Consider the following 23,725-nt stretch of genomic DNA (forward strand, 5'->3'; position numbering starts at 1 on the left):
GGCATAGTAGTGAAGTTTTGATTTTTACTTAGTTATCAGATTAGTTAAATGCATAAAATCTACTTTCGGTGGAAATACTATTATCAAAATTTTACAAACACATATCTCCAAGACATGGCTTATATCAATTTTTAATTATATGCAGGATGAAATACCTCAATAACAAAAACTATAACAACAATACACAGAATAACAAAAGAGCAACTTTCTCCTTTACCCTGATATCAGCCTGAGGAACATCATCTATAGTTTTGAGTGGAAAGACCTGGGAAAGTGTAAGGTTAACTGAAAAACTTATCTTAAAAGAGAAAGTATGCTCAAGGTCTCCACTTTATAGATATGGCATACCTATAACATCATTTTCCTATCAAAATTTCATTCAAATAAAATGAATCTTCAGTGTTTGAAAAGATCTGTTAGTAATTTGACTTAGAGGTCAAACTCAGCAACTTTTAGAAGACACTGTGATCGAGACATTTTCAATGTATTACTCCTATTATACATCATGAATTAAAAAAAAAAAAAAAAAAAGAAGAAGGGGATAAAAAAAGGTTACCAGACATCCATAGGAGAAAGATGTGATGTATGTTTTTAAAAAAGTAAGTGGACACAACTTCCATATGAGCCAAATTTAGGTAATAGCACGCAGATCATCAAAACATATATTGTAACCATATTCATGGCCCTAAAGCAAAGGATCAGCCTCAAGTGAACATATGTAAATTCATAGTAGAAAATGGGGACCAAATGTAAACGTTAAAACTCAACATATAATGTCTTATATAGAAATTTTGTAAGTAAAAATTAGCACAAATTGGAGATTGCATAAGTAATTGTCCTTGAACAAATTATAAGAAAAAATGTCCATACTAAATAAAGAAAAAAGAGTGGGAAAAATAAAACAGATTTAAACATGAAAGAATAAATCAGCAAATTAATGATGACAAAGGAAAACATCAAGAGATGTAACATATATGTAATTGGCATCCCTGAAAAAGGGAAGAGGAAGAATGTGTGTGAGTATAATTTGAATACATAAAAATATTTATATACTGTGTTATAACATATAAATAATTATTGGCAGCTCAAAAATTTAGTGAAAAATATAGATAATCGACACAGAGGTTCAAGCGGATAAGAAAAACCCAAGCAGAAATTATATGAATCACACTATATCTAGAAACATTATTGACAAAAAAAAAATGCAAATTAAATGTAAAGGGTAAAATTTTTGACACAATCAAGGGGAAAAAATGAATTAGGAAAATGTAATACAAAGGAAGACTGACTTCTAATTAAAAAAAAATTAGGTCAGAAGAAAGTGAAATGACATTTAAAAAATGCTGAAATTACATGTTCATCATCTTTATCATCACTTTAAACAAGTAATTCCTTATAAAGTTAAAAATACCTTTCAAAATTGTTGAAGTAAAGATTTGTTTTAAGATAAACAGATGCTGAAAATGTGTGTTAATAGTAGAACAGCACTATAAAAAATATTACTAAGAAAAATCTCTAGGCTTAAGGAGAATGACACCAGAGAGAAACTCAAATTCACAGGATGAAATAAAGAAAAAAAAAGAAGTATAAATATCATAGTAAATAATTACATTGCAATGTGGAGCAAATATTATTGTAAATAATAACAATATTACTTACATAGATTTAAATATGTGTCATATATGACCGATTGCAAAAAAGATGGTAGGTGGTAAAAGGCACTATGTATTGTAGGTTTCTTAAATTTTGTAAATGGTGCAATAATAACTCTACTTTGCTAATTAAAACATGTCTACTTTAATCCATAGAATAATCACTATGAAAAATCAATGAGTTGTAGTAAAACACTAAAAAAGTGAACAATTGGTTATGAGGATTTTAATATTAATATATATATGGACACTATATTACCCAGAAATAATCCTTTTAAGAAAAGATTTTCCCCTTTGAGTTAATTTATATTCTCTCGAGTGATTTGTTTTTGAACAAGTGTATGACTATATAGAGCAATACTCTGCCCACCCAAAGAAATGTCACATATCAGTAGGCAGATAAAGAGGTTGTAAGCGATTTATTGGATAAAACAGGATCATTTTATGACATCACTGAATCCTACCATGTAGATAACTAGTGATTCTGCTAAAGCATAAAAATGAAATTAAAAAAAAAACACACAAAATAAAATAAAACAGGTGTGGGATTAGGATGAACTCACCTTGGAGCTGGAGTAGCAAAAATAAAAAGAATACATATATATATTCATTCTCTTCAATTTGAGAAATGAATATAATTTAAAACAAATAAGCAATTCTCATTTAGTCTAGTTATTTTGTGTTTATCTTTCCCTCTGGCAACTGGAAACCAACTTATACTGGGTTCTTATTTATTTAGTTACCAGTACCTCCAGTGCATGTGTTTGTCTATGAGGTGTTCTTAATTAATTATTCTATATTAATTAAAACTCAAGGGATTCATTAGACTTTTCACTTGGATAAACTACTTTGAAAAAAATTAATGAATGGAAAACTATAGTTCCAAATGCTTGTTATATTTACAGTTTTCTGAAGTAGATGCTTTAGACTTTTGGAATTTCTGTGTATCAAGAAACTAGTCAACAGAATTTAAGAAAGTTCACATCCGTTTATAGTTTCAAGAATGTGAATTATACAATAAGAAAATAGGAATGTTTACAAATAAGTTGAGTAGAATCTGGATGAAATTTTTGTTAAGTATAGAATAAACTTGAAAAATAAAGAAAAATAATGAAATAACTATATAATTCACTAAAAAATGTTTTAAACTTGAACTTTATTAATAATATACTCAATTCTCTACTTCCCTGGGAATCTATAAACAAAATCCTAGAGATAAGAATGTCGGTATGCAAAGTCATTCTGCAGTATGTATGTACATTCATAGATTTGAGAGATTTATTTTTTTAACAAATATGAAACACTTGGTATTTAATTTCATGTGCTCGTAAAGTATAACTTTCTGGTTTTAATAAAATGGCTTATAAAGAGGTTCAGAAATCCTGTGGACATCAAATACCTCCTAAAACACAGTATTTTTATGAGCTGAGTGTAAATGAATCAAAACCATATGGCAATAGTTTCCTTTAAATGAAATGCACATGGTGAAAACACAAAAGAAAAAAGTCCAGGGTAGAATTTACATAAAAATAGCCTCAGAATTTTTAAAGTCAATGTTCTTTTTTCCTGTGGTACTCGGAAAATATGGACCAACAAGAAGGACTGATGCTGTTCTTCCTAAGATCAACTTGCTTAAGACTAGCAGAGCAATGAATGTATTTTTTCGGTATTTCCATTTCATCAAAGCACTTTTCTTAATTTATTGTGCCTTTATAAAATAAATTCTTCCAGCCATTGTCTTTCTCTATAGTGTAACCATAGTCAGGACATGAGAAATGCCATGGTGTGAACATGATTTGGAGTGAGAAAGACATTTAAAGTAGGAAATACCCTCAATATTACAAGATACAAAATTTGGAAGAAAATTTTATTTTAAAATTCTTCTGTGGTAAAAGTTTTTTTCACTTTGTGAAATGGGTGTCCCTATACATACCTCCTCATTTATTTCTCACTAAAATGAATGTTTTTGAAAGTGTTATTGTAAAATCAAAATGTGTAAGGTTTTGAGACTCTCCTCCTGAAGTTCCCAAACATATTATAGTCACTAATACATATTATGTCTACAATTTAACATATGACTGGTGAAACAACAAAAATAATTTGTGATTAATAGTTTACAATTTCCATCAACATCACTTTCTTGAAAAAACAATAGAATTGTTGTTTTAAGCCTAACCTGAAAGTTATTGCATTACCAAATGTAGTACAATAGTTCCTCAGGATACACAGGGGATTGATTCAAGAACCCCCAGGGATACCAAAACCTGAGCATGCTCAGATCCCTAATAAATGGTGTAGAACAATGCATACAGTTTGCCTTCCTCATTTGTGGATTCCCAACCGCTAATTGAAAATACTGTTTTTGATTTGAGGTGGTTGTATCCATGGATGTGAAACCTCAGATGTGGAGGGCCCACTGCCTTTTACTTTTGGACTACACAATTGAATAGGAGGGAAGCAGGGCTGGCTACGTAATTTGACAGGGCCATTGCAAAATGAAAATGTAGGCCTAGTTAAAAAAAAGTTAGCAAGATTTCAAGATGATGACAACAGAGAATTATGTCAAATGTGGCACCATTATAAAAAGTGGAGTCCTGCCTGACAGGTTGCGTGCCCAGAAAGCCAGCCCTGAGACAAGTCATAAAGGAGGGAAAGAAACTGATTTTACGGAAAATTTAAGATTTTCCTGTACTTTTATTTTTACTTTTTTCAATGTAAAGATGTTAGGGAGATAGAGGATTCTGCAATCGTTATGTGGTATGGGGTTTTTAAGGAAAGAGATATAAAAAGTCCTTTTTAATTTTTAATGTTGCTTATGGTTGCTGAACTGAACATCCTTGACCACCACACTCCTCTAGAACTGAAAAGGATATTTCTTCATATTTTATAGCAACAATGTATTCTAAATGAAATACTTGTTGAATTTGATTTCAAATTATTTTCATAGTGGTCACCATTCTTCATTTTACATTTAGATGCAAAACGTTGAGTTCAAATAAAACAAGTATATAATTGGGGACATTTCTCCCCTCTCAGTTGATAACAGGACACATGGACCTTAAACTATAATGTAGTTTAAAGTTAAAACCCTGCTCAAACCCTCTTATTTAGGGAGTCTTTGAGTCTGCTTGTCGTGGTTTACATTCTTTACGTCTCATCCCACTTGATGCTCTTCAGGTAAAGCCCACTAAGTTACTTGAAAGATACGTATTTGGAAGATGAAGATAGTGAGTAATGTGACCTGCAAAACATCAAGCTTTCTAAAAAATGCTCTTTATTTAACAGTAGGAAATGTGGAATAATTAGGCTTTAATTTTCAATATCTTATCCTGACCTGATAGTTGACATACACAATGTCATAAACCAGGGGTGTCCAAACTGTGGCCCGCGGGCCAACTGCGGCCCATGATCCATTGTTAATTGGCCCGCAGCAAATTCCAAAAATATATTTAGTTTACTTAAATAAACCAGGTGAGGCAATACGTACTTCACCTCGAGTGAGTGGCCCGGCTGTTTGGGTATTTTACTGCATATGACCCTTGGTGAAAAAGGTTAAAAAAAGTTTGGACACTCCTGTCATAAACAATTCAATTTAAAATTTTATTATTATACATTTTATTTTTTGTGAATACTTCTAAATAGTTATTTAAAATTAAGTAAGTTGTTTACTTCATTCATGTCTCCATGATGAAGAAACAAAACGACTGTGAAAAAATTAAAGCCAGAAAATCATTAGAGTAATTTATTCACCAAAGAGAGCCAGAATCAAGTACAGATTTTAGAACACACAGCAAGGAAGAGCAAGGAAAAGAATCAGGGGAGGGAGGAGAGACTGGAGAAGGGGCATGGTGACTAAAAGTGAATATCCTAAAATACCAGGACTTGTTTGGATACAAGTATATACCAGGGCTGCTAAAAAAAAATGTATACACGTGACTTGTATTCATCTTTTGTTGTTGGTATATATTGAGTATTACAATTATGGTACAGGCTTTTTCCTTTCTTAAAACGTGTATACATTATTTTGGCACCCTCTGATATATGTGTGTGTGTGTGTATATATATATATATATATATATATATATATATATATGTATATATGTGTACATATATATGTTTATATATATTTTTTATTTTTTATTTGTAAATTATTGTCATATATCAGTAAAAAGGATGGCTGATTATTAGTTTATTTGCTTTCATTTCTTCACTATTTGATTTCTGACATTCCTAAAATATGTATTTGTTAAAATTATGCCTTTGAAAGTAAAGGATATGTACATAGATCATTTGGTCATACTGTTACAAATATTAATGTTATATACAAGACCAAATGAATAAAGATGAAGTTTCATATAAATCATACATTAATACCATAATGGCTTCACATAGGGATATTCCCTAATTAAATCTCTAGCTTTAATTCCCCAATTAAACCCCTACACATAGCCCAGGTCATATAACTTCAAGTAACTTTATTCATTGAATCTTCTTCAGAATTTTCATGCTTATCATTTCAATCTCACTTAAAAGTTGCTTTTTAGGCCCCCAGTGGACTATATGCATAAATTTTGACTTTTTAGCTCATAATTAAATGAATCTATCTAATTTCCACATATGAGCAAATAATAGTGTTTCTGCATTGGCCTAATATCTTCCAAGTAGAACTTCCATAATGGTGTTTGTTTCATCTGTGTCTATTGGTTAGGTTATACGTGTATATTCAATTAGATTCCTTTATTCATGGTAACAGCAAGCTTCGTGTAGCTATCTACTGTGCAGTCATTGAAACTAATAATCTGTGTCAAGGTATGTCGGAATTCTCTTTAACCTATTTGCATTTGAAGAAATTTCATATGGAAGAAGTTTTAAGATTTACGACTAGAATTCAACTGTGGGGATTTGGGTGCATTGTGGCATTGTCGATGCGGACATTTAAGGCAACTGTTTCATCACCTCTTGTTTTTAACATACATGTTTTTGACTACTTTGTACAGAGGCTTACTCTAAAGAGTAATTCTGAGTCTTGGAAATATGGTGCTCAATGTCTCATTATTTACAATTCTTCTGGCAAAAATATATAGTACAACTCTTGGTATAATATGGTATTAGAAATAAAAGGTGAAAAAAACAAACCAAAACATACCATCTTTTGTGGAATGCCTGTTTTGGACTAGATACCATGGTATTCGTATTTATACACTTTATCTTTGTAAAAAATAAATACTTTATTTAGGTTCTGACCCATGCTTTATTTATTTAATTATAAAAGTTTTAAATATCGATTATATAAATTTAAGAATGGAAGTTCCTGGGTAGTTCTGTGGCTCAGGGAGATTAAATTATTTGTCCAATTTTGCACAGATAGTTTTGATAGATAATTTAACATGACTCTTTCTTAAAACATGCACTTATTGTCTGATATATCATTTATTAATACATACATAAGCATTTACAATAAAAAGTCAACCACAGTATGATTTAAATTATTTAATCATTTGTGTTAAAATCCTAACTGGTTAGGTGAAGCTTTCAAAATTAAATAAGGAATATGCAGCATTAGCTAACTCGACTTGCTGATTAATTGTAGATGATAATTATGTACAATTCAAAATTATGAATATTCAAAGCATCATAATGCATTGAAATTATTCAAAACACAATCGATTTGCATAAATTTGAGTAAATCCATTTTGTGGATTTACTCTATCATAGTACACCATTTTCAATTATAAGTAATTTTTGCAATAAGATAGACATGGAAGGCATAGGATAATGAACTAAATGTACAATTAACTTTCTTAAAATCACTTGCTTTAACGCTTTCTAAAATTCACAATCAATTTATATTTGTTACTGTGTGCCTTGCCAAGAGCTGTGTTATGTTTTTATATAACTTATATAATGTGTTTCTGGCCACAACACAGAAAGGCCAGTAACCAAATTTTAGCAGTGTAGATTATAATACGGAGGATCAGATAGGTTAAAGGATATATCAAAGTTTACAGATCAAGTCAATGAAAACCAAGGACTCAAACTCTGGTAGTTTGATTGTACGACAAATGTTTATTCAAGGTTAGCATCTTATAAAACAGTCAAGGCTATTTGTAGACAAAGCTTTACCTTTCTAGCTGTTTGAACTTTATTAAGTGAAATTTTCTTTATCAAATGTTTATTTTTTATTAATAATACTTGTCTCAAAACACAAAAGTTATAGCCTGTAAAAACAAAACTAGTTTCATCCACAGACAACCAAACGGCCTGTACTTTAAACAAAAATGAAATGCTAACAAAATTTAAAAGTAAAATGTATAAACATAAGAAAAAAACTTCTACTTGTAATGCCAATTTAAGTAACCGTGTAGAAAAAATTTTCCAGCTATTTTTTTCCTCCTGAGTTCATGCTTCGCAAAACTTCTTTTATTTTATTCTAGTTGATATACTTACCACACTGAAATATATATTCATGATTAATTAGTTGTGGATCAAATATTGGGGACAGCAAAAATTTTTTGCAAGATAATCATTTTAAAATCAACTTTTTGATGTCACCTTCAAAATGTATAACAAATTTTTCTTTCTCTGTCAAGTTATTTCTTTTTTAAAGTACATTATTTATATATGTTTTGAAACATTTTTAATTAGCATGTTTATAGTTATTTACATTTTTTAAATTAAAGTTTATCAGGGTGACAATTGTTAATAAAGTTACATAGGTTTCAGGTATACAATTCTGTAATACATCATCTATATATCACATTTGTGTTTACCACCAGAGTCAGTTCTTCTTCCATCAGCATATATTTGATCTCCTTTACCCTTGTCTACCATCACCTCCCTACCTACCCTCTAGTAACTACTAAACTGTTGTCTGTGTCTATGAGTTTTTGTTTCTTCATTTGTTTGTCTTGTTCCTTTGTTGTTTTCAGTTTTATATACCACATATCAGTGAAATCATATGGTTCTCTGCTTTTTATGTCTGATTTATTTCATTTAGCATTATAATCTCAAGATCCACCAATGTTGTTGCAAATGGTATTATTTCATCTTTTCTTATGGCAGAATAGTATTCCATGGTGTATATATACAACAACTTCTTTATCCAATCACCAACCGAAGGACGCTTTGGTTGTTTCCATGTCTTGGCCACTGTAAATAAAGCTCCAACCCAAAAAATCTGAAAACATTTATCCGTAAAGACATATGTGCACCCATATAGATTTAAAGAGGGATGTTGTATAGCAATAATGGGAAACTGATTTGGCACAATGAAGACTTGTATCAGATTAATTACCACAGGAATAATTTGGTTTGGAATAGGAGGCTTTAATGTTATAAGGAGATTGATATAGTTGTATTATTCACAACTGGTGTTTTTATAAAGTAATGCTGTGGGGAGTGTAGAAGAGAGAGTCCTGGGGGAAAACTAGATATGTGCTTCTGTCCTCTTGAAAAAAAGGCTAATGGAATTACAAGCTTAGAATGTGCTGTTGAGTAGAGCTCATACAAACAATAACAGAAAGAAGGGATACAAGAGAGGAAAGTTGACAATGATTAACAGAATGTTATGAGCCAGAGGTTGAGAAACATATTACTAGACTGAATGACTAGAAAAAATGTGATAGAATTGCCTGAACTAGGATACCCAGGATGGTAAATTAGACTTCCTCTTCCCTATTCCATCTTTAAGTTACCAAATACACTACATTTAATGTGATAACAGCACAAGGCACAAGTCGGACTCCCCAACAAGCATTTGGAGGGGCAGAGGAGGCAGTACCATGGGCAGTGCTGAAGCTGGAATCACTCATGAATAAATTACCCCAGAAATGAAGGTGTATTTTATGGGATAAGCTACCATTAAAAATGGGAACAGAAATCTATGCTGTTCCCAGAACAGTGAAACATGACTAGCAAAGTAAAAGGAGAGTGAGAAAGCTTATGTAGAGATGATGAGGAAGCTTGTGGTGTCATGTTGACTGGTTTTCAGTTTGGACTCCACCACCACTTAGAATATGGCCTTGTACAAATTGCTCAAATTTTCTGCATCAGTTTTGTTATCTCCAAAGTGGGGATAATACTAGTAGCTATCTCATGGTGTTGAGATTAGTCTTAAATGCTTAAATGCATATGTAGCACCTAGCATAGTGTCAGGCTCATTGAAGTTGCTCAAGAAAACTCCATTACATGGGAGGAAAAAAAATGATAAGAATCTCAAAGGAAAAGGTATATTCAAGAAAGTTGACAGCTAGGAAAGTATATATATATTTTCAAAATCACAGTATAACTCTTCAGTCTTTCTTCATTAAGCTTCAAACTTCAACTACACTTCACATTTCCTTTTTGAGAAAGAAGCATGAGAAAGCCAAATAAATAGCAATGTCAACTAATAATAGACAGGCAGGGTTGGATAGTAATTTTATTATATAAGATAATAAGGAAAACCTTTTACAAAGATCTTTTCTATGTGTATGTGTTTCCATAGCACTGTTTTCTCAGCTGTCTTGTATTTAACCCAGGGTAATCTAATTGTCCATTTACTTTGGTGATCCTCTGAATATTGTGACAATAAATTTCCTGGTTTTAGGTTAGTGGATCTATTGTTCTTGCTAAATATACATTGACCTGGTAAACATACTCGACATTCTGAATACCAGGAATGACCTATCCTTCCCTTCCTGATTATTACAGTATGTTCATATTATAAAATTGATTGATCATCTGTCTCACAAAAGTATGAAATCGATAAGCTGTGGGGAGCCATGATTTCTTGTTATTCTAAACAAGCCTTGCAGACTGGCTCAGTTTATAATTAACTTGTTTCGGCTTCTAAGGCATTATCTCTGCCTGCGCCTGGAGGGTGCTTGCGAGCTGCTGAGAAAGCTGGTCAGGGTGACCGGTTCTCGGACACTGAGGACTGAAGACTAGCAGGATAATTGGTGGGCTTTGTCATGAGATAATGACTTTGGGAAAGTTTCAAGGATTTTGTATCTTGTATGTAAAAGTTATGAATTTACTGTTAATGAGATAATAGCATTGAGGCTTGTTTAGTAGTTTCTGCTTTTCTGTGTTTTAGGTAAAAGATAACTTTTTGTGATGTAATGCATTCCTTTATCTGCTGACTGTTAAAACTGCACGTATTCTTAGGGTATATAAACGGTGGTAGAAAATAAAGCCGGTGCTTCAGCATCACTGGAGACCGAATTCGCATCATCATCATTTGTGAGTGTCTTTGTTCATTCCCACTCCCCCTTTCAGGTTCCTCGTTGACTCGTGGCTGCTGGTCGGCCACAATAAGCATCACTTGCATAAACACCTTTGGTGAGACATTGAACAATTGCTATAAAAAGACAGATAATTTTGCATGAAATCATTGCCAAGAATGTATATTACTGTAGGGAAGATAAAATAAATTACACACATATGAAATAAATATGAACATTTAGTAAATATCTTGATAATAATGAGATATCTGAAACATACACAATTTACAAATAAATGATGAAAGAACGGAAAACAGGAGGCAACAACTTCATGTTTCAACTGTGTTTAAGGTAATTTTGATAGAGCAAATCAGTATTAGTTTGGCCCCAGATGAAGGATTGGATCTGATTGGACAGTGAGAAGAAAGGGAGATGGTCCAGGTGATAGTCTAAGACAAAGACAATTGTTAATCATGTATTTTTCAGAGAAAGGTTTTGCCAAAAATCAACTTACCTCATTAAAAAAACTTTCCACATACACTTTGAAATTAACACTCTATCCACTCCTTGTGAATGAAAGGCCATTTCATAATGGTTTTCATTAGTTTACAATTATTACATTAAATCAAGTACCTGTTTGGAAATTAATAATGTATACATGTACTTTTATTTGTTTGCAAAATGCCAAAAAGTTAAAATAAAACATATTTGAATATATTGATTATTTAAACCTAATCATAGCCAAATCTCCACTAATCATGATCCCAAGAAAAACCCAGCATTTGTTACCTCCTTATTCTGGAGTTTTTCATACTAGTAATAATGACCGGGTTTTCTTGATACATAGACAAGTAAGATGAGTGGTTGCTAATGCCATTTTTGAACTTGCTATAAACTAGCACTGTAAAAAAGTGTTTCTATATTACTTTAAACCTAATGGAACATAAACTCATTTAGTGCTGTCAAAATCTCATTATTTGGTTTGTCTGAGAAAAAGCTGATTACCGCTAAAATATTTGTATATTTTAATTGCTATTTATCTCAAAAGCTTCAACTTCATATAGAAACAAAAGAAAGCAATTAAAATATCTGCAGAGGTTGACAGAGCAGAGCTGATAGCTAATGTCAGTGCTAAACTATCACAGTCAGTAATAGTAAAGTGTGCTATGGTCCAATAATCATGTGAGAAGAAGAAATGACAACTTTCCTCATGAACTAAAACTGCAGAGAAATTGCTGTACTGTTTTTAGTTCTTCTGTTATGTAACATTGAAAATGCATATATATATGTGTGTGTGTGTGTGTGTGTGTGCACACACATACATGCACACACACACACACTCATATTTAACGATGGTGGCCTCTTAATAGTTTTAGGCAGCTCATTTGAGATATTCATTTTTAATAGGAAACTTGCACAAATCACAGAAGAAACTAAATAGCTCCTTAATAATAACCACTCTGGTTAACCTCTCAAAGAGGCTAAGTGTGTGGTATAGCAAATGACAGTAACTGGAAATCGATCTCCCAGATGAGAATATCTCCTGATTTTTGATCCACATCAAATTATTTTTTTATTGACTTATACTACCAGAACTAAGATTTCTGAGTACCTTGGGGACCGGAAACAATTTCGATAATTTACTCCTTGTAGATCTCTTTCTCCCATAAATATCCCATTTGTAGACTGGCAACTCTAAGTCACTTATGGGAAGTTATCTTAAGACGTGATGTGACTTTGGCAAAGTTCCACAGAAAACACTTATGGATACAAAATTAGTTTATTATTCTTAGGGAAAGCAACATGTGGCCATCTTCCTTCATGCTGCAAAGTTTAGGGTCAGTTAGTGAAAAATGCAACCTGAAAGTCTTGTGTGGTTTGGGGCTTGGCTTGGTGGACAGTGGGTACCAAGTATTTAAATAAAAAGTGTCTGTGGTAACAAGATAAAACTCAAATGTATCATAAATACAGAGGGTGCCAAAAATATGTCTACACATTTTAAGAAAGGAGAAAAACTGTATTAAAATTGTAATAATATGTACTGATAGCAATAGATGAATACAAGCCATGTGTATACATTTTTTTTTGGCATCCTGATATAACACTATAGACTATAAAGCCAATCTGTTATCACAATAATACCATATGTCCTGTGCCTATTCACTTATGTGGCTTTGAGAGCACTTGTCATAGTTTCTATTTAGAATTGCAGTTCATGTTAAAAACTATTGTGGTTTAAACGTTAAGTAATAGATCAATGTATCAGAACTAGGGAAATCATTAAAGCTTATTTCTCCCATGAGTCTCCCCTTGCTCTCCTGGTTATCTGTTGTAATTAGGTAGTATTTTCAATTATTACTGACATGAAATTGAGTCCCGTGGATGACAGGGAAAATTAAACTGTTTATTGAAACCACATTCTATAATGAGGTAAGAGAAAGATAATCATTACTTAAATTGAATGGATAGAACATAGTTGTAAATTCAGATCCCACCTGCAACACGGAATCAAGAAATCCTTTATTATAGTACCACCATAATAATAATTAGTTGACTCCTGAAACAACTCAAAACATTTTATAAGAATGTATGTGGAGCCATTGATAGATAAAATTTACAAGAAAAATGAATAGGTGAGAAGACACAGACTAAAGAAAAACCAAAGAAAATAGAATAAAACCAGAGTGAGTCTAAAAATCAAAATGAATGTTATAATAGAAGTGAGGCGCCTTTTTGGCTCTTGTGATTTAATGTATAATGATTACTGTAAGGTATCACACATTAATTTCTGATTTGAATGCAATTTTGAATGGTGCTGAGAACAGATTCATTAATTTAATTAATTAATTTCATTAATTTGTTCATTAAACAAAGATATGTTGAGAACCAAAGGTATGTCACTCACCTATAAAGAAGAAATAATATATGATATAATATAACATGGTATAATATTGGGAACAACGCCCAGGAAATTCTTCTCAGTTTCAAACTAGTAAACAGTTCCAAAGCACTGTTCCTTAGAACTTCCATTAGTATGGAACATGGCAATGAAGATGTGATTCAATAAGAATAGATTATGTGCACATCAGTCCAGTGATCTCATTAATTCCAGGCTTTAATTACATGTAATGATAGATACCAGGATTTTGGATCAGGGAATGGTAACAATGAATGCTAATAATGGAGGAACACAATAAGGTGGTTAAGTGGGCACACAGACACATATCAAAATTTAGACTCTCTAATCATCATGATTGTCAAAGAAAATGCAGATTCTGTATTATATTAACTGTTATCTGTTTTATTTGTTGACTTATTTGCATTTAAATGCTATGTTCCTTGTTACATTTCTTGATTTTATTATGTTCAATTTTTATTTTTGTTTTATTTATAAAATTAGATATTTTTCATATATTTTTAAAAAATTTATGTAAATGGTGCTTTTTTTCCCTCACTTTTTCACTAACACTATGCTATTTTTTTTGTGACTGAGAAAAAAAGGAAAACCTGTTAAAGGTTTCCTTCAGTTTGAAAATATTTACTTTATGAAAAAAAAAAGAAAAAACACTAAATATTCCTTATTTTTCTGATTGTACCTTAAGTCAGTGGACACTCTTTCATGTATTGGCTGATTGCTTAAAATAACACTGGGCTTTGGAATGAATTACTACATATAATTCAGTTATTTCTCCATAAATACATTTGCTTTAGCTAAGCTTTGATAATTATTGACCAGACATGAGTTCAAGGTTTAATAGTACTTGGCAAGTAACTGGAGAGCAGCTAATTATGTTGTAAATCAGTAAATTCATATTAAAAAAAAATAGAAGAGTCACTCAGCATCGTCTTTGAAAGCTGAGGAGCCTTCTAAGAAGATGTAAGTAGAAGCCACTGACCACCCCATAAAGGTTGATTGTGCTAATGCCACAAAAAGAACTGAGTTTATCCTTGTACAGTGATTTTGGATCCACTCTAGGACATACACGGAAAGATGATACAAGTTCCAGAGTGATGCAATAGAGTATATAGCAGAATAAACATATACTTTGCAAAATTTTTAAAACAGATGTAACCACACTCCTCTCACTCATTAAAGGATAATTTCAAACAATAGCAGCAATTTGGTAAATCATGAATTAAACATTCAGCTTTGACCAAAGTAATATGCTGTGTGTAAATACAAAAATAAGTGGGTCGCAAAATGTAGTTACATAACTGAACAAAATAACTGTATGATTTAAATGATGGAAAAATCTTTAAAGGAAGGCTTATCTGAAGATATTTACAATGAGGATATTTCTTTTTGATCTAGAATTGGTCTGACATTGGAATGCTAGGTAAATGCCCTTTTTGCAAATATCTCAACTGCCAAATCTTTAGAGTGCTGGTGTTTATTTTAAATTTTCCTCCAGGCTTAAAATCTGCAAAACACATGTTATCCATGCATATTGTGTTATTTGACCCGAACTTCTTTTTCCTCAGCAATTTAGTTAGTCATGAAGAAAACTGCAAGTACGCAAATTGAGCCTTCGTAAAATAAAACCAAATCTGAATTCAAACAGAAAATGCACTTAAGTCCATTTCAACACAATTCAAGAAATCACTGTAAATGTACATTACAGTTTTGCCACTCTAACCATCCTGACCAAAAGCCCAGCTATTGGGTGAATCATATTTTATAGTCTGAAGTCTGTCTAGGCATTTGTCTAATTGCAGAACAGGCTATCCATTCACAGTGTGTATCAATGCTGACCTACTTAACTCTTTAAACTTTAGTCAGTAATGGTGAGGTTTTCAGGCGGTAGTGGAGGGATGTTTGTGAGATCTAAGCATGCTACTTCTACCACTGCTTCTTAAACCTGGTACTAGCTAGGTGATCGGTTTCTACTATCTGAATCTTAATTCTTGAATATCTCTATCCCTGTCCCATTTCTTTTACACTGGATTATTCACAAGCCTTCTCTGTTTTCAATTGGTCTTTCCTTTGAAAGAGATGTAAATAGAAATGTTCATATCCCCTCACATGCATATGATTTTTTTAAATTTATTTGTTAACTGCATTCTCACATAACCTCATATTTCCCTATCAACAATGTTTTAAATAGTTGTAATTTTCTCTGATTAAAGGTAAATTTAATATCTTAGCAAATAGATGGATTATATTTTTCACTCTGTCATAGAGTGGTCCTGCACAAAAGCAGGGAAGATTGAAATGCATCAGCCTAGTGGGATTTTGTTCTTCTGCACATCATTTCTTACAACAAGTTATCCTACATTTTAATTCAGTAGAGATCATACACACACACACACACACACACACACACACACAGACACAAACACACACACGTCTATTTATTTATGACCATTGGTGCAATGGGAAAGTTTATGACAGATGATTACATGTGTTAATTTTATGCCATATTCATAAATTTAGAAAACTTTATTCTCTGGGGTAATATAACATATTGGTCTATTATTAAATATCTCAGAAGACTGTCTTGTGCCACACACCTTTCCTAGGTCCCCCCCCACACACTCCAGCAGTGTTAAAGAATATTTTCTTAGTTAAACTATTTTGATTTTTGGCTGGTAGAGCTTGATGAAAGGACATGCAGAAGTCATAATCATATAGATTCCTAATGCAGGCATGCATGGAGATTTTATGAAAACCTAGAAAATATTAATGTTTTGAAATAGCAGTTCTAAAATACCCTACTTTTCATTCCAAATATGCAAATTTTGTCAAATATTTAACTAGGGTGCTTGTTCAAAATCTTTAAGCTTCTGAAAGAGCACATAATATTCTACATAATAAGGCACAGTTGACCATAATCGTAGGCAAGCAATGAAAGCACACAGTAAGCTTTTACTACACAGAATATTTTTCCCCACCAATAAGGAGTTAATGAAAATATACTTTAATTGCTGAGGTATTTCATTTCTCCCTAAAGAAACAGTTTTTCTAATGTTTTTTTCAGCTAGAGTTTCTCTTCTTATTTGTACACAAATATCATTAGCCATTATTTCTTTTTTTGTTTTTCCCTCACCTAGACAGGAATGTAATCATCATTGGCTTAAATTTTTCAGCTAAAAAATGTAACTGGATGCCAACTCATGCCCAAGTACTATTCTAGATGTTGTTGTACCAAAACTAGTATGGGGATTCTGTTTAATGAAATTGGAGGCATGGCTGCATTGACCCATGTGAGGGAGAGGTTGACCCACTGCTAAGATTTTTGGGGTCCTCAAAATGGTCACTTTTTCGTTAAATACATGAGCTCTACCAACTGTCTACCTACTGATAATTGATGTCAGTTTAACGAGAGACGAAATCTTGATGGATATAATAAATAGATTTCAATTCACACTGGGGTAAACATTATAACAAACACATTTATTCCGCAGAACAAGTTTAACTTTGAGAAAGAAATATTTCACAGCATGGTGTGACTACATAGCTCCACAGAAACAGAATAAAGATAGGGATAAAATAGGTTCCCAAGGAAAACAAAAACAAACTTAGAACACACTTCTATTGATTCTGATTTAATATTTGGTTTAAATGTAGATATAAAAGACATATATATTTCCTCTCCTAGTTGACAACTTTTATAATTTCCAAGACATTGATACAAGCTATATTATTGGTAAGAATTCCAAATAACATCCAAGGACTTTGCTGTTAATGATTTTCTCTCTTTCAATTTTTATTGCACACGGTCAATTCACAATGGGTAGGGACTTTTATGACACATTAGTGTTTTATATTTTGCCCATATTTTTTCCATTCACTTTTATTACCCATTTTGTAAAGGATATAATTTTGTAAGATTTAATTTTTATTTTTCTAATGTATATATATTTTTACTCTCCTTGTATTTAATGAGACCTATGGACATTTGTATCTTCTGATATTATTAAATGTCCCCAAGATATTAATTATAGAATTAACAGATCATGCATTTGTTCTTAAAAATAAGAGAGATGAACACCAAGAAATTTTCAAAACTTTTCATTTCTTTGTGTTTGTAAATATGATGTATTATTGAAAACTTCCTTTGATCTTACGCATTTTTTGGTAGAGACTTATAAAATTAAAATAAATCTCCTGGTTTTCATTTTCCTGAAACTATAGTTTATCTCTCAGTTACATAGTAACTGGGAATTTTATGTAAAACATCACAAAAATACACGTTTATATGCACAACTTTATTATAGAAATGATATATTATGAGCAATTAGATATTCGGTTACAAAACATGATTAGGAAGGTAAGTAGAGAGATAATAATGCAATGCCAAGAATATATTAGACCAATGCTACTGTTTCATTTTGAAGGTGAAATCATCTCTATACATTATTCTGACATGTAATTTGACAGACATTCATACAGTTTAAAGAATAAATGATTTTCCCTAAAATATATGACTCAAGTTTTAAAACATTTTTGGAAAATGTGGTATAATTTATCTTGCATTTTATACGAATTATCAATAGTGCTGTAGAGTTTTTACCTTACATTGTGACTATTAGACGAACTCTGTTAAGATTTCTAGTACAAATAGACATTTCTGGTATTTTCCTCCATCTTATCTGTAATACACACAAAGAGAGGAAAAGTTAAAAACATTCTGGCAATATGGAATATTTACAGTGAAAGAAAGTTTATTTTCAATTTCTAAAGGGAAATTCACAACTAAACTCTCTCTATAGGTTGATTAAATATACAAACAAATGGAGAAAAAGAAAATATTATATCTTGGTGGATAGGTTCTCGTTTGTGATTCTAGAACCAAATATATAGAACCATGGAAATAGGCTTAGACAGGTTAATATTATATACACTTAAATTTTGCAACAATGTTTTGACAGGTTAAATACAAATTACAATGAGTGGATTTTACCAGTTTTGCCTTCAATTTCTTAAGATTTTATTTCTAGGAGCCCAAGTCCATAGAGCAATTAAAAGAGCACCTCATTTTCCTAATGACTCACACTGGGAGTAGAACTCCAAATGTCTTGCTAGAGGAATCAGGCAACTTAACCCCATTTGCCTATTAGAACCAGCCAGAAGCTTTTAACAACCATTATGTTCTGGGCCCACCTAAAACCAATTAACGTAGAGCGTTGGGGCATGAAGCCAGGGCAGAGGTAGTTTCAAAAGCTTCCTGGGTGATTCGAATTTTCAATTTGGGTTAAAACCACTAACACTGAATTATAACCTTCTGCTTTTTAACCTATGAACTTAGGAGGGGTACAGAATTGACCGTATTAGAACAAAGATTCTAACAACTGATATTTCAAATCGAATCTTAGGCATCTTTTAAAACCAAAGCATCCTTAAAGACCTCAAGGGAAGGACAAGATGAAAGGAATAACGATATATGGCTTCCGGGATGAGTAACTTCTCTCCAGCGATACCCAACACAGATGGCTGCCAGGTTCAAAGCAGCAAAGAAGCAGAAGATGATTTGAGCCAGAGGAAGCTTACAGTTAGGTGAGTCTTGATCATGTTTTTCTGTTGTCCTATATCCAGAGATCTTTCACTGTCATGTTATTGTTTTAAAACCTAGCAGATCCAGGATAACATTGCTTTTGAAATCTTATGTTTCTCCTGAATTTCTCTGAGTTCCTGGCTAAACACACACCGGTCAAGGCTGAAAAGTAGCCTGAATTATTGCCCCTTGAAAATTAGCCTGAGTGACAGTGAAAAGGAACATGGTTTTACTAAGGTAACTGATACACATGTAATTTAGTGACTTTTGTGAACAAATGAAGAGAAATATATGTATATATAATATACATATATTTTAAGAGGGAATAATAGACCCTATAGGACTTTTGTTGCTGGAGTAGAAGCCTTGTATCTAAGCCCCAAACTTCTCCCAAATCACCTATAATGTTTTCCTAAGATCTATGCATCAGACCATTAGGGCACTCTCGTTATATTTGAGATGTTTTGTATAAATTGGCATCATTAATAACATATTATTAAACTTAGCATCCCCATTTTTTCCAATTCTAGAAAAAAATTAATAAGGAACAGCTTAACATGTACTAAATTTATTGTAGGCTAGAAATCCAGTTTCCCCTTTCTTAAATATATAACATGCAATTAAATGGCTTCTCCGTTTCTGAGTTTAAACTATCAATGAGGAGGATTTCTGAAGGTGCCAGAATGAAATGAAAACACCTACTATGGGATATCTCCTGTAACAAAATAAAGCAGCATCTTCCAGGGGTATGACTGGAGTAAAGAGAATAAATTCAATTTTAAATTAATGAAGGGATAGTAAGTGGTATACACAGCCTCATTAGGTAATAGTGTCTGGAAGATATTCCATTTTAGGTAAGTGATTTAATCCAATTAATGACCATGTTTTTATACCATACTTCTAAAAATGGAGTCATTGTAGACTGTGGGTAAATATAATAGGTTTTGTTTTTAGAAAGTTCACCTTCATCCCTTCATCTCTCCACAAATGTCCTGTGACCTTGAGATCCTTAACCATGAAATGGAGATAGAAAATTAATTACTTGATTGGAATTTTGTGAGTTTTACATAGGCAATGAATGAAACTCTTTTTACAATGTTTGGCGTATAGTTAAAAATAAGTACTGCCTACTCTTAGTATTCACTTTTTACTACCCTTAAATCTATGTGTTTTCATCTCTGCTGCTAACAACCACCCCAAACCTGCAAACACTATTTGACCACACTATTTTAAAAGGCTACTAAAACTCCTCATGTTCCCCAAACACTGAGACATTTTTACCTTCTACTTTAAAAGTAGAATGTTTCTTTTTAAATTGTAAATCTGATTCTTTCACTTTTCTGTTTTAAAACTATGTATCCCACTACCCTAATATTCAAGTCCCAAATGTGGCCTATAGGACACTAAGTAACCTTGATCTTTAGTCTGTCTTTTGCCATCAGCAAGCCCTACACCACTGCATACCTGCTAACATGCTATGTAGCCTTTGTTTGTTTAATGCCACGCCATTTCTTCTATTGGCCTCACTAGCAATTCCCCCACCTAAAACTTACAGTTTGCTCCTTTTTTCCATCTCCTCACACCTAGCTACCCTTCATATTTGTTTTTCACTTAATCAGATAATATTCCCTAAATAGTTCAGCCCCACTCCCAGTATAGCACATGTACCTGAATTATCTATCTCTTGTGACTCTCTGTATATCCTATGTAACACTCATCATACTTGTATTTACTTGTTCCATATATATATATATATATATATATATATATATATATATATATATATATATTATCTTAGACCTGTGGATTACTTCGGTCAATGTAATGAGTAACAAATAGGTACATGCTTGATTTTGAATACATGGCTGGACTTGTCTTCTTGAATTTGTGACTTTTGCGATGAGAATACAGTTAGCCAGTGGTTTAAAGATATGAGAGACATATGGAGCAACGAAAGTCCCACCCATAGTTTGGAATCAGTCTCTGATAGCCCAGACAACAATAGCAAAATCTCAGCTGCTCAGTAGATAAGAGACAAATTAATAAAGGAATGTTTATTGTAGTATGCCAATGAGTCCCGGTGTGGTTTGGTGTGCAAAAAGTGTGTGTGTGTGTGTATATATATGTGTGTGTATATGTATATATACACACACATATATACATGTGTGTGTATATATACGTATATACATATAAATATATATACATATATGTATATGTGTATATACGTATATGTATATATATGTATATATACACATATATATGTGTGTGTATATATACATATATACGTATATATACACGTATATATATACGTATATACGTATATACATATAAATATATATACATATATGTATATGTGTATATATACGTATATATATACACATATATATGTGTATATGTGTATATATATACGTATATACATATAAATATATATATATACACATATATATATATATATATATATTTGTGTATATAAATAAATATATGTATCTCACTCAAGGTAGGACAACCAAGTATTGGAAATATATTTAAATTGATAGTAATTTCTCCTAAGGGTATCATGTATCCTGAGAAGTCTTATTTTGTAAAAAAGGTATATAAACTCATTCTGTTTCTAATCTTCCTGTGTCCCCAGCCTGTCCTCAGAACATAAAATTAAAGCTAAAATAACCAAGATAATAATACTGGTAGTACAGTAACAAATCTAGTCCTATTAGAGTTGGGGTGCTCTGTGGATCTTCTTACTTCTCGGTAAACCTAATTCTGTCTTGACTTCTTTCATCATTGCAGATTTATTCATGACAAGATTTTACACAACAAAGACTAGGGATGTGCTTTTCCGCCTTCATTAAAATAGGCCTGGCATCTATTCCAAGCAAGAGATCTAGAAATTATAAGCACCTATTTCATGATAAAGAATTTTAGTTTAGAGTGGCTTAATAGTTATATAACTGCCCCAAGTCTTCATGTGTTATTATTTAATTCATTAAACCTTATCTCCCACATACTATACCCAAATTGATTTTGTTTCTTTGATGCTTATGTTGTTTTTCAGGGAGGGGTTGCTAAGTAAAGCATATAAATGTATTCTAGTGAAATTTGCCTTGCTATATTTAGCTCATTGTTTGAAGCAGTTTTGTCTTCTGTGGTATGTGTGTGTGTGTGCGGGGGGAGTTGTCTTAATATACATTTTATCAATAATTATTTCTACTTTTAAATGCTTCACTATTTCATCTAAATATTTGATAAGCATGGCATCAATTGTCTTCATTACAGTATTTCATAAAACACTGAACTGGATAAATCTAAGCATGGAGCCCTTTATTACAAATCAGCAGTTCAGAAATTATTAGATATCATGGATTTAAACTGTTTAAATACTTAATTTCATATTTACTTCTACTGTTTTACAGGTTGATCTTGGGTGTTTAGAGATTTTTGGCAGTGTTTAATCTTGGAGAGCATCCAGATATTCTAAAATTAAATATCTTGTCAGACTTTTGAATGTTTCAAAAATAAAGATAGACATTTTTTTTTACTATAAATGTAAGAAATGATGCTATATCATTTCTATATACTATTTTAAAACCTTCATCCTGTATACAGTGAAGAAAATGAGAATGTGGTTCTCATTATAATATAAAGTAGAATGGGTGGTTTTTCAGGAGTAAATCATAGTAAAGTTCATGGCTATTTTGTAAATAGTGCACAGTAAACATTTAAATTCCTCATAGTAACTCCACTTCAGGAAACAAAACAAAAATAATACACCGTTAAAAAGATGTTGAATGAACCAGATAGAATTCCCTTATGTTCTCTACTGTGGTAACAGCTAGGAATACTGAGGAAAATTACTATAGCAACTCTTCTGCAATCATTTTGATGCATTGAAAATGACACCCAAATATCCTAACAGGTTTTTACCTGAACAATATACATTTGTCATTACTTCATTTTAGAGAGATACATATGTTTGAATCATATTACATTGTTCTTTATATTTGAATAAAGCTCAACAAAGGAATAAATTATATTTGACTGGAGTATTGATTTGATGAACATTGATCTGTTCATCATAAAATATATAATTAATTATCTATTTATAAAATGTTGTATTATCCATTCATTAAGAGTCTTTAATATATTAAGTATATGTGAACAAATAGCTCCTCTCAGTAAACTGTTCTTTGAAAGATAAAATAAATTTGTTAGCTTTTTCCTTCTACCTACTAAAGTAGAGGGAAAAATCTAGAAATCTTGTCATTTGTCCTTGATAGTCAAGGTAAAATTTCATCATTAAAGGTAAAAGACCTGCAAACACATAGATAGACATTGGTTTTTCATGGTCTTACTTAGTGTGGCACACTTTACAAAACTA

The sequence above is a fragment of the Rhinolophus ferrumequinum genome, chromosome 4 (genome assembly GCF_004115265.2).
Source record: "Rhinolophus ferrumequinum isolate MPI-CBG mRhiFer1 chromosome 4, mRhiFer1_v1.p, whole genome shotgun sequence".
In the NCBI taxonomy this organism is placed as follows: domain Eukaryota; kingdom Metazoa; phylum Chordata; class Mammalia; order Chiroptera; family Rhinolophidae; genus Rhinolophus; species Rhinolophus ferrumequinum.